The sequence below is a fragment of the Protopterus annectens genome, chromosome 2.part2 (genome assembly GCF_019279795.1).
Source record: "Protopterus annectens isolate FY-2018-M chromosome 2.part2, PAN1.0, whole genome shotgun sequence".
Classification (NCBI taxonomy): Eukaryota; Metazoa; Chordata; order Ceratodontiformes; family Protopteridae; genus Protopterus; species Protopterus annectens.
The window spans coordinates 113,527,504-113,542,156 of record NC_056730.1 but is presented as its reverse complement, the minus strand read 5'-3'; the positions used below and the strand labels follow the sequence as shown (position 1 = coordinate 113,542,156).

General features: G+C 45.8%; 1 protein-coding gene across 1 annotated transcript in view; it reads right to left on the bottom strand.

Moving 5' to 3' along the window:
- MAP3K1 (mitogen-activated protein kinase kinase kinase 1) overlaps positions 1-14,653 on the bottom strand; it is an 886,724-nt gene that overhangs the window by 750,123 nt on the left and 121,948 nt on the right. The gene's annotated exons all lie outside the window — the stretch shown is intronic.

Here is a 14,653-nt window from a genome sequence, read left to right as displayed (position 1 = left end):
TTGGGTGCTGTCATTGGCTCCCCAAATGATGTTAACATACTGCAAGAGGGTCTCACAGCAGCTAACGACTGGTGCCAAAGTCATGGCCTCAAGCTTAACGCAAAAAAAATGTATCATTATACCATTTGGCAAAAACACGACCCCTACTGATTACCACATCAATGGCAACCCCCTAAGCACACACCCTGTGGTGAGAGACCTGAACACTCAGGTTGATAATCTCACATTCGACCATCATATAGCGGCAGTGGTCAGAAAAGCCTTTTACTTGGTTCATCTCATAAGTAAAGGGACTGCATCCACAAAAAGAAGGTTATTACCTCTCTATACCCCCCCCCCATTAGACCAATAATTGAGTATAACACCCACTTTGGTATGTACTTCTCCAAACATCTGCACCAACTGGAAAGGCCACAGAAATACTTCACAAAGAGAATTCATGGCCTCCAAAACCTGTCCTATGCGGATAGGCTTAAATCACTGTCACTCTACTCGGTATCATACAGATTGCTTAGAGGTAATCTGTGTTTCAATAAAACCACAGCTTTATTGTAAATGTAAAATCACTGACTTAAGAGCTTTCACTCATAACATTGTGCTTCTTCAGAGTCCGTTACACTAAAAAAAAAATCAGGACTTTTATAGTCCTAACCAGGCAATCAGCCAATATAAAAAACATCCATTAAAATTAATTATCCAATTTACCATTTAACCCAGCCCCTGCTGCAAAAGAAAAAGACAGCACAACCTTACTAGAGATGAGAGAATGCAACAAAAACACCACGCATTAATGAAAACATTTCTATTGCAAGTGTTTTGAAACATAAATCTCAGTTTATTTAACAGTTGATTATATGTTTAACTTTCCTTGGACAAAGTATTCACTAAAGTGGTTGACATGAAACAGTTTATTACAACCATTTTTTCTGTTTTAAGATGTGCTTTTATTACAGTTTTGCTTGTGCTGTCTTTTTCTTTTGCAGCAGGGGCTGCTGGGGGTATCGAGTCACAGATCTTTTTATTCTTACTAGTGTTCGTTCAACTTGGTAGCCTGTGTCTCGCCTACAAGGCAATCTCGGACCCTGCCCTACTAGAGAAGCTCCCTATCCGTAAATCTAACTCCTCGCACATTACCAGCTCAAAAGGCCTGAATCTAATATGCATCAACAAAACCTGCTGGACAGACAGGTTTGCCTCCCAGAGGCTTCCCCATCTCTGGAATACACTTCCCATACACGTCAAACAGCGTACCTCGCTGACCCTCTTCAAGCACAACCTTGACGAGTGGATGGGAAACACAAATTTGTCCCAGGGGTTCCACCTGTGTCCCTCATTGACAGGGGTGACGTGCTGACTGAGTTTTCTTTTTGGGGATAAACTCTTGGCTAGGCTTGTAAGGGCCCCAAGGCCATTAGCCTAATAACCTCCTATGATCCTATGACAACATATCTGCCCAGCAATGGAACAGCGTTAGCAGAATGTCAATCCTCAATATCTCACAAAAGGAGCTCTCTTCGGCAACAGCAAGCTCTGAAGTGCTTGGTGCACAAATCTGACTTTAGTCCGCTCAACTTACGCTGCCCAATGGTTTGGGTGCAAGGTAGGTGCCCTGAAAGCTTTGGAAGCTGGTTGGCTGTTATATACTAAGGAAGATATAACACATTTAGCTAAGCCTACTGCAGCAATGATCCACATGATGAACATTTGCTGTTAGGACTGCAACGTACTGTAGACAGCAACATCTGTTACATTCCAAAAGCTACCTAGCGAGAGCATAGTTCTCAACCTTTTAGCACAAAAAATCTGGACAAAACTAAAAATAATGGGGGGACAAAAGCCTCAAAAATAGGAAAAAAGTTTAAATATTGCTGTTATAAACTTAGAAAGTTGCTAGAATAAAAGGTCTTGTGTTACCATGCATTTTCTGAAGGATATGAAGTCTGAAACTCAAATGACTGTCATTGTTTAAGTGAATTCTTTCCTCACTGATTTGCCACAAAAATCCAGAAAATTGCAAATTTTTTGAGGAACAGAAAACCATGACGCAAAAATCTAAACAGTCTGTGAAAATCAGTACTGTTGAGAGGTGTGAGAAAGTGTTTTTGAAAAGTTTATGCCTCCTTTTTTTCTCTTTTCAGTTTTTTAAATTAGAAAAGGTAACAAAAGCTGACTGTCTTTACATACGGATATACTTGTGGGCACTTAACATCCCAGATGACAATATATATCCATGGAATAAATCTAGCGCAACTGCTCCCAAGATTTTAACAGGCTAAGAAAAATGTTGGTAAACTAAGGTACTGGTCGACGTTTAACTCAGTAGAGGATTTAGGCATAAATGAAGAGTTAGTTTGAGAGGGAAATGTTCTAAGAGGACTCTATGGACAGACCGTGTAATTCCCCCAGAATTAATCAATATTAAGAAGAGGGAATTTTAAATCTGCTGGGTAACGGGGAGACAAGCCAATTTTTTCTACTACATGATAAGTCTCAACAAGATAAGGGATCACATAGTGAGGGACTCAGTAAAAAGGTATCATTGGCAGACACTTAACAAGGCTAAAAAAACTGAATCAAGGTCTCAGGAAAGTTAGAGATGAATTACTAAAAAAAGAAGTTATGTACTCACCATAATGTTCCATCTGAGTAGTTGTACTTCATTTGTCTTCAACCTGAGGGTTTCGGATCCAACACGGCCACATTTTCCAGCTCCTGATTCGAGCTCCAAGCTCCTCCCCTTACCCATAATGCCCCTTGCCTTCTTCCTCCCTTCAGATCGAGTTTGCTGCTAACCACCTAAAACATACCCGACCCAACAAGACCCCATCCTTACTGGCAGCCTGAAACTCCTAATTCCCAGTTTGACCCAAGAACATTTCTGGAGTAGTCACATTCCTATATGGTCAGTACCGAAGTGACAAGGTCGGCGGAAGGAGGGGGGATGGTTGAAGACAAATAAAGTACAACTACCAACATGGAACGTTATGGTGAGTACATAACTTCTTTATCTGAAGTAGTTGACTTCCATTTGATCTTCTACCTGTGGGACAGGGTCCCCAGCTACCAAACACCTGGGTGACCCTCATGGAAGGATATTCCGGAGCAATGCGGAGCCAAAGGATGCCCTGTTCCTTGACACAATATCCAACTTGTAATTTGAAATGAAGGTATGAGATGAGGACCATGTAGCTGCAGAACAAATATCATCCAGTGACACTCTAGATCAAAAAAGCCGCTGAAGTAGCCATAGACCTGGTAGAATGTGCTTTTACCTGACCTAGAGGGGGAATGCCTCTAGAACAATACACTCAAATAATGCATCGGGAAATCCAATGAGCAATAGTCACTTTAGAAATTGGCTTCCCCAAGAAAGGTCCTGAGTAAGAAACAAACACATGATCCGATTTACGAAAGGCTTTAGTCCTGTACAAGTAAAATCTCAATTGCTTATGAACATTCAACAAATGCAATTTACATTCCCCATCATTTTAAAAATTTGGGAAAAACACTGGTAGATTAATAGTCTGGTTGATATTGGCCTCTGACGCTACTTTTGGAAGGAATGAAGGAAGGGTTAGTGAGCAAGGATAATCTATCTTTATGAAATATCATACAAGGAGGCTTGATGGATAGAGCTTGAAGTTCCGACACTCTCTTGGCAAAATTAATGGCCACCAAAAAGGCAGTCTTCCAAGACAGATACTGCAAATCTACCGAAGCTGCCAGTTCAAAAGGTGGGGAGACTAACACCAGGAGCACAAAGGTAAGGTCCCAGGGGGGAGTGGGATCTTTAAATGGAGGTCTAAGTAGAAAGGTACCGCTAAGGAGGGACTTGCAATGTTGTGAAGAGGCTAAAGAAGACATGTTTTCCCCCACACGAAAGTTAGAAATAGCAGCCAATTGAACTTTCACTGTGGAGAAACTGGCCCCTTGAAGAAAAATTCCCGCCAGAAACTCTAGTACTGCAGACACTGGAGCTGTGAGGCCCATATAGAGAAACGTTTTAATTTGCTACGATACACCTTTCTGGTGGAAGACTTGTGAGCCGCCACCAAAATAGCCTTTACTGGAGAAGATAAACCAAGAGTCCTAACAATCATGGGAACTGGAGCAGCCAAGCAGTGAGCTTCAGACTATCCAGATCTGGATGAGGATTCCCTGGGCAATGAGAAATAAGATCCGGAATGGGATCTATCATCCATGGTGGAACTAGTAGATGAGACCATAGGGAGGGGAACCAAACTTGGCGAGCCCAGAATGGGACGTTGAGGATCACAGTGCTCCCCAGCCTGCAAGCTTTCTGAAGAAATTTCTAAATGAGGGGTAACAGAGGATAAGCATAAAGAAGTCTGGTAGGCTAAGCATGGATCAGTATGTCTCTGGGGGCTTCCACCTGAGGGGGGTTCAGAGTGAAAAACTCTCTGCATTTCACGTTGGAAGGAGATGGGAAGAGATAGCAGCAAGGATGACTCCACTTCTGAAAGATTTGTTCCATTACTGAAGGATTCAGAGACCACTCATAAGGCATCAGAACAGATCTGCTGCGCCTGTCAGCTAGAATGTTGGACCGTCCTAGAATGTGAGTTGCCACCAGAAAACGGCCGGTGGAGATCACCCATTCTCACACTCTCATGGCTTCACGACAGAGGGGATAAGATCTGGCCCCCCCTCTTGTTTGTTGATATACCAGACCACTGACAATGTCTGTCTGAACTGCGATCATTCCTAGAGGAAGATGAGCATGTAGGGCCTGCAATGCAAGAAGACCCACCCTCATCTCCAGGACGTTGATATGCAAATTGGTCTCGAAATTAAGACCACGTGCCTTGGACTGTCCTTCTCGAGCAATGCCCCCCCCCCCCCAAGTTGGGAGGTATCCATGGTCACAGTGGTTTGGGGAAAGGACAGAAGAAAAGGATGTCCTTTCAGCAAGTCCGGATACCGAATCCACCAGGGAAGGGAGTCCCTGCACACTCGGGAGATTTGAATGGGGTGAGATAAAGGTAGAGCTAACAGGGACCACTGAACCGTGAGAGTCCACTGAAGAATTTGCATATGAAGGCGTGCTAAAGGTAATAGGTTGATCGTTGCCGCCATATACCCCAATGCTCTTAGAACTGCTTCTGCTGTCGGAACTTGGGCTTGAAGGACATACAGGACGTGCATTTATAAACTGGGTATCCTGTCTGGGGTGAGAAAAACTTTCATTTGAACGGTGTTCAACCGAGCCCCAATGAAGTCTAGAATCTGAACTGGGGCCAGTGAAGATTTGTTGTGGTTGATGGTGATGCCCAGTTTGTTTGCTAGACAAAAAAACAGTCCCTGGCCTGACAAAGTAGATGTTTGGAAGGGGCAGAAAAGAGCCAATCATCCAGGTAAGAGAAGACTTGAATACCCTGAAGCTTCAGGTGAGCCGCTACTACCGTCATCACCTTGGTAAACACCTTGGGGGCTGTTGTGATACCAAAGGGAAGGGCTGTGAAAGTACAGTTTTGTACCTACCATAAATGTAGATGTTCGAGTGCTAATACAGCTGCAGTCATAACAGATGTGTTTTCCTGCCATCAGGCGGGTCCTCGGTGGGCCGAATTCCAAAGTCTAGGTCCGGCGTCGGATGTCGTCGCTTCTTCCCTGACGTCAGTGCGACAGGGGTATAAAAGAACCAGCCGACGCCATTTTCTTCAGTTTTCCTTGCCCCAGATGTCAGGTGCCCCCAGAAGGAAGGCAAAACATAAATTTATGTAATAATGCAATGCAATATAATCAAAAAACAGTAGTTGCAAGCAAATACACCATAAAAGAATACCCCCATGAGGTTGTATGAGGAGGTGTTAGCCATTAGGCCTGTCCCAAGAGGGGAAGGAGGGAGGGAAACCTGGACTGCAGCTGTATTAGCACTCGAACATCTACATTTATGGTAGGTACAAAACTGTACTATGTTCATCGTGCATACAGCTGCAGTCATAACAGATGGGTAGAATCCCAAAGCTAATAAAGGGTGGTAGGCACTAAGTGGAACTAGGAGGAGCCAGGATGCCCTGCAAGACTGCAGTGGCAAAGCCCGCTCTAGATTTGGAGTATAATGTTAGGTGATAGTGCTTGGAGAAAGTATGTACAGAACTCCAAATGGCTGCTTCCAAAATATCTTTGGTAGGAACCCCCCTGAGGAAAGCTGCAGAGGTAGCTGTGGCCCTTGTGGAGTGAGATCTGATGCCTGTAGGTACAGTTTTACCATGAAAAGAGTAACAAAAGCGCATGCAGTAGGCTATCCATTTTGAGATTGTCTGTTTGGAAATAGGCTTCCCTTGAGCACCTGTAGCATAGGACACAAAGAGTTGCTCTGATTTTCTGAAAGGCTTTGTTCTGTCCAAATAATAACGGAGCGGTCTGTGAATGTCCAAGGAATGCAGTAGCCTCTCCCCTTTGTTTTGTGGATTCGGGTAAAAGGTAGGTAAGTGGATAGCCTGATTCAAGGCTACCCTGGATACTACCTTTGGCATAAAGGAAGGATTGGTTCGTAAGGAAACTCTGTCCTGATGGAAAATGATGAAAGGCTGCACAGCCATGAGGGCTTGTAGTTCCGAAACCCTGCGTGCTGAGGTGATAGCCAGAAGGAAGGCTGTTTTCCATGACAAATATTGCAGTTCTGTTGTAGCAGCTGGCTCAAAAGGAGGCAGGGTCAGTTTTTCTAGAATGAAACTGAGGTCCCAAGCAGGTACTGGTTGCTTCCTTGGGGGTTTTATATTCTTAGCCCCTCTGAGGAACTGTCTTAAGAGAGGGTGAGAGAATAAAGGAGGATCAGTGTTGTACTCTGCAGAAATGGCTGAGGCATGGATTTTGATGGAGGAGAATGAAAGTCCACTGCTTAGCATTACAGCTAGGTACTGTAATATTTGAGGTAAATTCAGTATTCCAGGATTCTGACCCTTTTTCTGATTCCAGGCACAAAACCGTTTCTATTTTGCGGAGTAGGCTTTTCTAGTAGAAGGCCTTCTGGCCTCCAAAATGACATCCTGCACCTCCTTGGAGAGTAGGGTCTGTTGTGAATTTAAGGAATCCTCCATGCTGCTAGATTGAGTGTTTTCAGCTGACTGTGAAGAGTTTTGAAGTTGTGCTGAGTCAGCAGGAGAGGCATTAGAGGCAGGATCCATGGAGGGGAATGCATCAGGCTCCTCAGGAGTGGGTACCAGTGTTGTCTTGGCCAGTCTGGAGCAATGAGAATCATCTTTGGTCTGTCCGCTCTGGCTTTTAATAGAACTTTGGGCAGCAGAGGAAGAGGTGGAAAGGCATAAACTGTCATTGTTGTCCAACTGAAAGAGAGTGCGTCCACTTTCCAGGCCTGTGGATGAAAGGTCCTTGAGCAAAATTTTGTCAATTGGTAATTTCTGTGGGTGGCAAAGAGATCTATGTCTGGCCTTCCCCATGCTTGAATTATCTTTGTAAAAACTTGAGGATGCAACTTCCATTCGTGTGGATCTGTCATATTTCTGCTCAGGTTGTCTGCCAGCGTGTTTTCCTTGCCTGGCAGGAACATCCTTGAAGTTGGATTTGTAATTCCAGAGCCATGTTCCAAAGAGACATGGCTAGCCTGAATAGGGGATATGAATGGGTTCCTCCCTGTTTGTTTATGTACCACATCACTGTGGTGTTGTCTGTCCTTATCAATAGCTGGCCTGGATACAGTAGGTCTTTGAAAGCCATAATAGCATTTATTACTGCTAGCATTTCCTTTTGATTGATGTGTAGGTGCTTTTCTTTTTGTGACCATTTGCGCTGAATGCACCGATCTGTCATGTGCGCCCCCCAGGCGTAGTCCGAGGCGTCTGTTGTGATGACTTGATTTGCTTGAGGCTTGCAGAATGGGAGACCTATGTTTCTTTGGCATGTTTGAGCCCACCACAGAAATTCCTTTTGAAGACATGGAATCAGTGGTATAATTGTTTCCAAACTGTGGCTGTGTTGAGACCATAAGTTTTTTAGGTACCATTGAAGTTTCCTCATATGCAGCTTTACACATGGGATTAGCAGGATGCAAGATGCCATGAATCCCAGAGCCTGCAGGATTTTCCTTGCAGTCAGCCTGGTGAAGGTTGCCAGTTTTCTGAAGTACTGAGTTAGTTGCCCTTGTTTCTCTGGCGTGAGGTAGGCCATCTGGGTGTTTGTATCCAAGCTGGCACCCAGGAAAATTATTGTTTGAGAGGGTATTAGTCTTGATTTCTTTTTGTTGACTGTGTATCCCAGAGAATTCAACAACATTATTACAAACGCCAGGTGTTTCAGAAGAATGTGTTTGCTGTCCGCTTGGATCAGGCAGTCGTCCAAATATGGGTATATTTGTATCCCTTGAAGTCTGCAGAAGGCAATTACTGATGCCAGGCATTTCGTGAACACTCTGGGTGCAGTAGATAAGCCAAAGGGCAATGCAGACAATTGATAATGGGTTGAACCTGCAAGAAATCTGCGGTATCTTCTGCAATCTTGTCTGATTGGGACATGCAGGTATGCCTCCTTGAGGTCCAATGTTACCAGCCAAGACTCCTTGCCCAGCATGGAAAGAAGCTGCTGTAATGTGAGCATCTTGAATTTTGGCACGAGTAAAAATGTGTTTAGGATTGATAGGTGCAAAATAGGTCTCCAATCTTTTCCCTTCCTTGGTACCAGGAATAGTCTGGAGTAAAAACCTTGACCCTGTTCTTGTGCAGGTACCTCTTGAATAGCTTTCATGTCCATGAGATCTGAAATTTGTTTTTGTGCCTCTGCCCTTTGATTGTGTGGCAGGTTTGGCATGCCTCTCATTTTTGGAAGGGTGTGAAAGTGGAATCTGTAGCCTCTGTCTATAATGTCCAGGATCCATTTGTCTTTTGTGACAATATGCCAATTTTTCGAAAATAATGCCAGTTTTCCGCCTAAAGGTGCTGCCATTTGAGCCTTGCTTGGCATGCAAAGGGGAAAGTCATTGGCTCTGCTTTCTGAATGGCTGTGAACTATCCTCACCACCTCTTGGTGTAGGTGCTTGCCAATGTCTGCCTCTAAATGATCCTTGAGATTGTCCTCTACCCCTCGGGCGCCTGTATCTACCTCTTTGAGGTCTGTCCGTGGCTGGAAAGGACCAATTATTTGAAGGCCAATTTCTACTGAAACGTGGAGGTTGTACCTGTAGGAAATCTTTCACTGTTTGCATTGATTTTGCCTTTTCCTCCATTTTCTTTAATACCTCCTCAGCTTTAACACCAAACAATTCATCTTTTTGAAGAGGTGCATCTAGTAATTTAGCTTTGACATGATCTGGTAAGGTTTGCTCTTTGAGCCAAGCATGTCTACGTATGACTGATCCTGTAACAGCAGCTCTACATGAGGCCTCTAAAGCATCAAAACCACATTGCAAGGTATGTTTACCCACTTGCTCTGCACTATGCAACAAATCCTGCAACTCCTTCAAGTCTGGTTGTTCAAGTTGTGACATTTTGCTTTTCAACTGAGATAACAAAAACTGTTGATACTTTAACACATGGAACTGACAGTTTAATGCCCTCATGGTTAAGGTGGCCGAGGTGTATACCTTTTTCCCCCACCTTTCTAAAGCCCTGGAATCTCTCTCTGAAGGTAAAGGATTTTTGGCAGTGGAGGCCTTAATTCCCTTGGGACCCTGTGAAATAGTTTCTGGGTCAGCCGCATGGCTTTTGTATAGGAATTGGTGTGAATCAGGAACCCGGTAATACCTGTCAGGCTTGACTGGAGCTGGAGGTAAAGAATCTGGGTTAAGGCTGGCCTCTGAATACACATCATCTAGTATGTCTAAGACAGGAGGGATAGCCAGAGGCCTGTGCTGAGGGAGCAAGAGGAAATCCCTGAGCCTTTTCTTGGAGTCTGAGTACTCTTGGCCTTCCCAGTGGAAGTGTTCCCTCAAGGTATGCAAGGTTTCCCCAAAGGAGTAATCCTCAGGGGAGACAGAGGGAATGGACTCCTCTGCATCAGAATCTTCAAAAGGGGAGTATGAATGTTCCTGGTCCTCAGAATGTTCTGAAGTAATGGAGGCCTGGTCCGAGGAAGGGTATTCTTCCTCCACTCTGGGCCTTTTGTCTGAGGGGGGTTGAGAACCCCTGATAAGAGTAATCAAATCCTCAGCCATTTTGAGCATCTGCTTTTTAGGCATGGGACCTTGAGAGGGGCCCTGTGGAGCTTGTCTTTTAGTATGCATGGCTGCTTTAGATTTAGTGAAAGCCTTAATGGAAAAAGAAGAAGAAGGCCTGAAGACACCTTGAGAGGTGGCAGGCCTGTCTAAACTCTGAGCTTCCCCGCCAAGAGTGGCTTCGGTATCTGTAGTCGGGGTGTGGGCTGAAGAGCCTGCGACCTCGGGCACAGAAGACACCGCTAATGAAGTGTCATCGGTAGTCAGGGGCTGCGTAGGCGCCTCGCTGAGAACCGGAGCACCTGTAGTCGGCTTTAGCGTGGTGTCGGTAGAAGTCGCGGACCTCGTATGTCGGTCCTTATCTTTGCGTCTTTTACTCAAAACTGGAGTCGGAGTATCCAACGACATAATGTAATTAAACTTTTTGCCAAAATAGTGTTGGGCGAACTCCGCCCGACACTTAATAGTGCATCTGTTGAATGTAGCACAAAAACGACAGGCCGAGACGTCGTGGTCTGGGCCTAAGCAAGGAATGCAGAGGGAATGGAAATCCTTATGCGGTATTTGCTTCCCACATGAAATGCAATTATTAACTTTGTCTGACATCGGTCTGAGGCAAGAAAAGTTTCAACGGGTACTTAGCTTTCAAGAAGTCTTCGGTTGAAAAATATTCGTAATCTCAGGAGCTGGCCGACCGGCACTTGCGAACTGCTTCTGCTTCGGGCACCGCGCGGCAAGAAAGACTGAAGAAAATGGCGTCAGCTGGTTCTTTTATACCCCTGTCGCACTGACGTCAGGGAAGAAGCGACGACATCCGACGCCGGACCTAGACTTTGGAATTCGGCCGACAGAGGACCCACCTGACGGCAGGAAAACCCATCTGTTATGACTGCAGCTGTATGCACGATGAACATCTGATAATGACTGGCCCCTAGCAATAAGCGGAGGAATCTCCGAGAGTGCCTGTCCATCTTGATATGATAGACCTCCAGGGTGCATACTATTGAGCACATCCAATCGTTCGCCTGCAGACAGGGCAGGATGGATAGAAGAGTGTTTTGGTTACAGACAGGTTTCAAGGTGCACAGATCCAGGATAGGTCTGAGGTCCCCCATTTTCTTTGGCACTAAAAAGAACCTGAAGTAAATGCCTGATCCAAATTAGTCTGGGGGACAGGTTGGATGACCAGTTTCTTTAGCAGCTTTATTTCTAGTGCTGCTTCCTCCCTTTGCGCGGGTGGGACGTCTGGGAGGTGTTTCTTTGGACGTAGTGGTTCTTTGAACGGGATGAAATATCCTCTGGATATAATCTGTAACACCTATCGATCTATCGTAATGGACTCCCATGCCATTGGGTGTAGCAATAGGTGACCCCCAACTGCCTCCAGAGACTAGCAGTCGGGCAACCCTTCATGGCTGCTGCTCGGGTTTCTCCGAGAAGGGTTCTCGGGACTTAAGTTTCTAGGATCCTCTCTGCCTCTAGGGCGGCGTCTGTCATAACCCCCTCTGCCTCTGGGGAAGGCGAGTCCCGAGTGTACTGGGAAAATGCCTGAGAATTCTGGAACCACATCTTCTTCGTCCCTCGCTGATTCCTGGAAAAGGATCTTTGAAGGGAGGAGAAGCTGATCCCAACAGCAGACAGTGTCTTCCCATCCTTCTCACTCTGGACCAGTGTCTCTCTAATGGATTTCCCAAAAAGAGAAGAACCATCGTAAGGGGCATTTGTGAATGACCCCTTAAAAGAGTTCTGAGAATTGACAAAGCTGGAGCCAGGTGTGGCATCTGATGGCAATGCCCGTCCCAGTGGCTCCCTCCATAGTGTGGGAGAGCAGGCGCATGGGCGTATTCGAAACTGCTTTAAGAGTGGCCATTCGAGCAGGGAATGTCTTTTTGTCCTTCGCCGACATGGAGTCTGGGTTCGACTCAGCAACTTCCTTGACCAAGTCTTGCTTTAATCGAATGATGTGTGCCATGTAGTTCAGCCCCCTTACCGAGAAGGTCGCTGAAGCATACACCTGCTTCCCAAAATGGTCCATCGCCCTTGATTCTCGATCAGAAGGGTGAACCGTGGAGCTCTCCTGTGCGAGCTCCTTCTTGGTGGCGGCTGCCACAACCACAGCATCCACTGGGGACCCCTTATTCCAGCACTTCCTGTCTGATGAGGACTCAACACCTTGTCAGGGTGCTTAGGGATAGGCTCCATGGTGTCTGGTTCCTTCCATGCCCTAGACATTATAAGGTCCACTAAAGGATCCGCAGGAGGGGACACCCAAGAAGTAGATGGGCCCATGCAGAACGTCTCCAGGAACACTGACTCATACGATGTTGGTTTCAGGCAGACCCACAATGTCTTCAAAGGAGACATCTTCGGTGGGGGTGACCTTGGGGAACCTTCTCCCTCCTCCAAGTCAGTGGTTTCGGTGAGGGACTCTGGCGGAGAGTCCAAGTGCCTCCTCTTACACATCCGTTTGTGAGGGACCTCCTCAGTGGGACTCTCTGGAGAGGACTCACAAACTTCCTGTTGTTCCCGTGGGGGAGCCTCCTGAGGCAGAATGGTCACAGGCTGTCCCCGAGATGGCAAAAAGGTCGGGACCGCACAAAAAGCTGAGGGGGTCTGGATGGAGTCCGAGGACGAGATGGTCAAGGGTCTCGATACCGACAGAACCCTCTCCACCACGTCAAAGGTTGAAGGGGAACAAACCTCCTGGGAGGTACCGGTGGGGGCCGCCCCCCCTGACCCGACAGGGGAGTCAGAGCTGAGGGTCTAGGAGCTGAGATACCGAAAGGCATACTGCACTCCTAAATGCTCAGAGCTGCCAGCACCTCCTCGGATCCAACCCCAAGACTATGGCTCTGAGAGCTCGGATCCGACATGCTCAAGGCAACGGCTGGTGTCGAAGTGCATGGAACCATCGGCGCTGACCCCTCGACCCAGAGGGTCCTTGGATCCAAGGACTCTAAAACCAAAGGTCGAATCAGAGAAAGAGTTATACGGACACACACACACAATAGAAAAGATAGAAAAAAGGAGCGGGAAAGAAACCTTTTTTTGGACCAACGACTGTTGCGGGGAAAAGAAATTTGAGAGAAGATTATCAAAAAATTTACTCACAAAGACACCACTAATGCCAACAGCTCAGACCACACTTGTTGCTTCATTAGAAGCAAACAAGATCTGAAGGGAGGAAGGAGACATGAGGCATTATGGATAAGGGGAGGAGCTTGGATCAGTAGCTGGAAAATGCGGCAGTGTTGAATCTGATTCAGATCCGAAACCCACAGGTTTAAGATCAAATGAAGTCAACTACTTCAGATCCAGGATTCAACAAATAGGAACATGTTGGTCCACAGCTGCAGAAAGAGGAGCAGAGAAGGGATTCAATTCTTCGGCGTTATTTCCAGTGTGTGTGTGTGTGTGTGTGTGTGTGTGTGTGTGTGTGTGTGTGTGTGTCTCTCTCTGGGTTTGAGTGTGCTTGTATCTGTGTGTTTAGGGGGAGGGGGAGTCTAGTTACTAGTTCCCTTATGTTTTCGTACCGGATTAATGAAGGGAAAGCAGACTCTTAACCACCCAACCAAAGAAGGAGAAATTAATGAAAACTACTGAAGTGCAGCAGCCAAGTGACCAGTCCCAGTGAGTAAATGACTAGGTGTGGCTTACCTAATGGGTGGATACAGTAGAGTTCTTGGGAGTTTTAAGAAGAGGAGCTTCCCAAGAGGATGAGACAGCAGCAGAGGAAACAAACTGCAGAGACCAATATGCAGCAATGACACTTGCCTTCTCAATGACGTTTGTCATTAGTGAAACCAGAAAAAAAGTATATATGAGACACAACAGGTGGCCACCTGTACACAACAGTATCCTTTCTGGTTCTCGTGATGATAGAAGGAGACAGAAAAGGATGCTGTACTTCTTGCAGGTTGGGAAGGCAAAACAGTTGCACAACATATAGCTTTCTCTATCCCACAAGAAAAATTTCAGAGCCACCAAGAAGATGAGGGACCATTCTTGGGGCCAAAAATAAGCATCTTTTGAGGTCATCTATGAGTGAACTGGACTCCTCAGGGATGTGGACTGCCACTAGAACTTGGTTGCTGAATGTGTCTTTATTCACATAGTATCACAGCATTCCAGCATAAGGGATATAATTGAGTTTTCCCTCATTCCAGCTGATGTATCTTATGATTTCCATGTTCTCCAACTCTATGGTGACAACTCTTGGACACAACCAAGTCCTATAAAGACTCAAAGCCAAAATAACTGTTACCATTGCCAGTATGTTGATAAAAATGGATAGTTTTGAAGACATCTAGACACCCTGGACTTTCTGCCCAATGAAATGCCACCCCCACCCTTGGGCTATCGCATCCATGGTGAATGTCAACAAGAAAATGGGTAGATGAAAAGGACTGCATGGGAAGAAACTGCCCAGATCCATCTAACACAGTAAGTGACACATGCCTGGCTCAGATGCATGTACCTGATGACAAAAAAGAAACCACACTCTTGAGACATGTAGACCCAAAC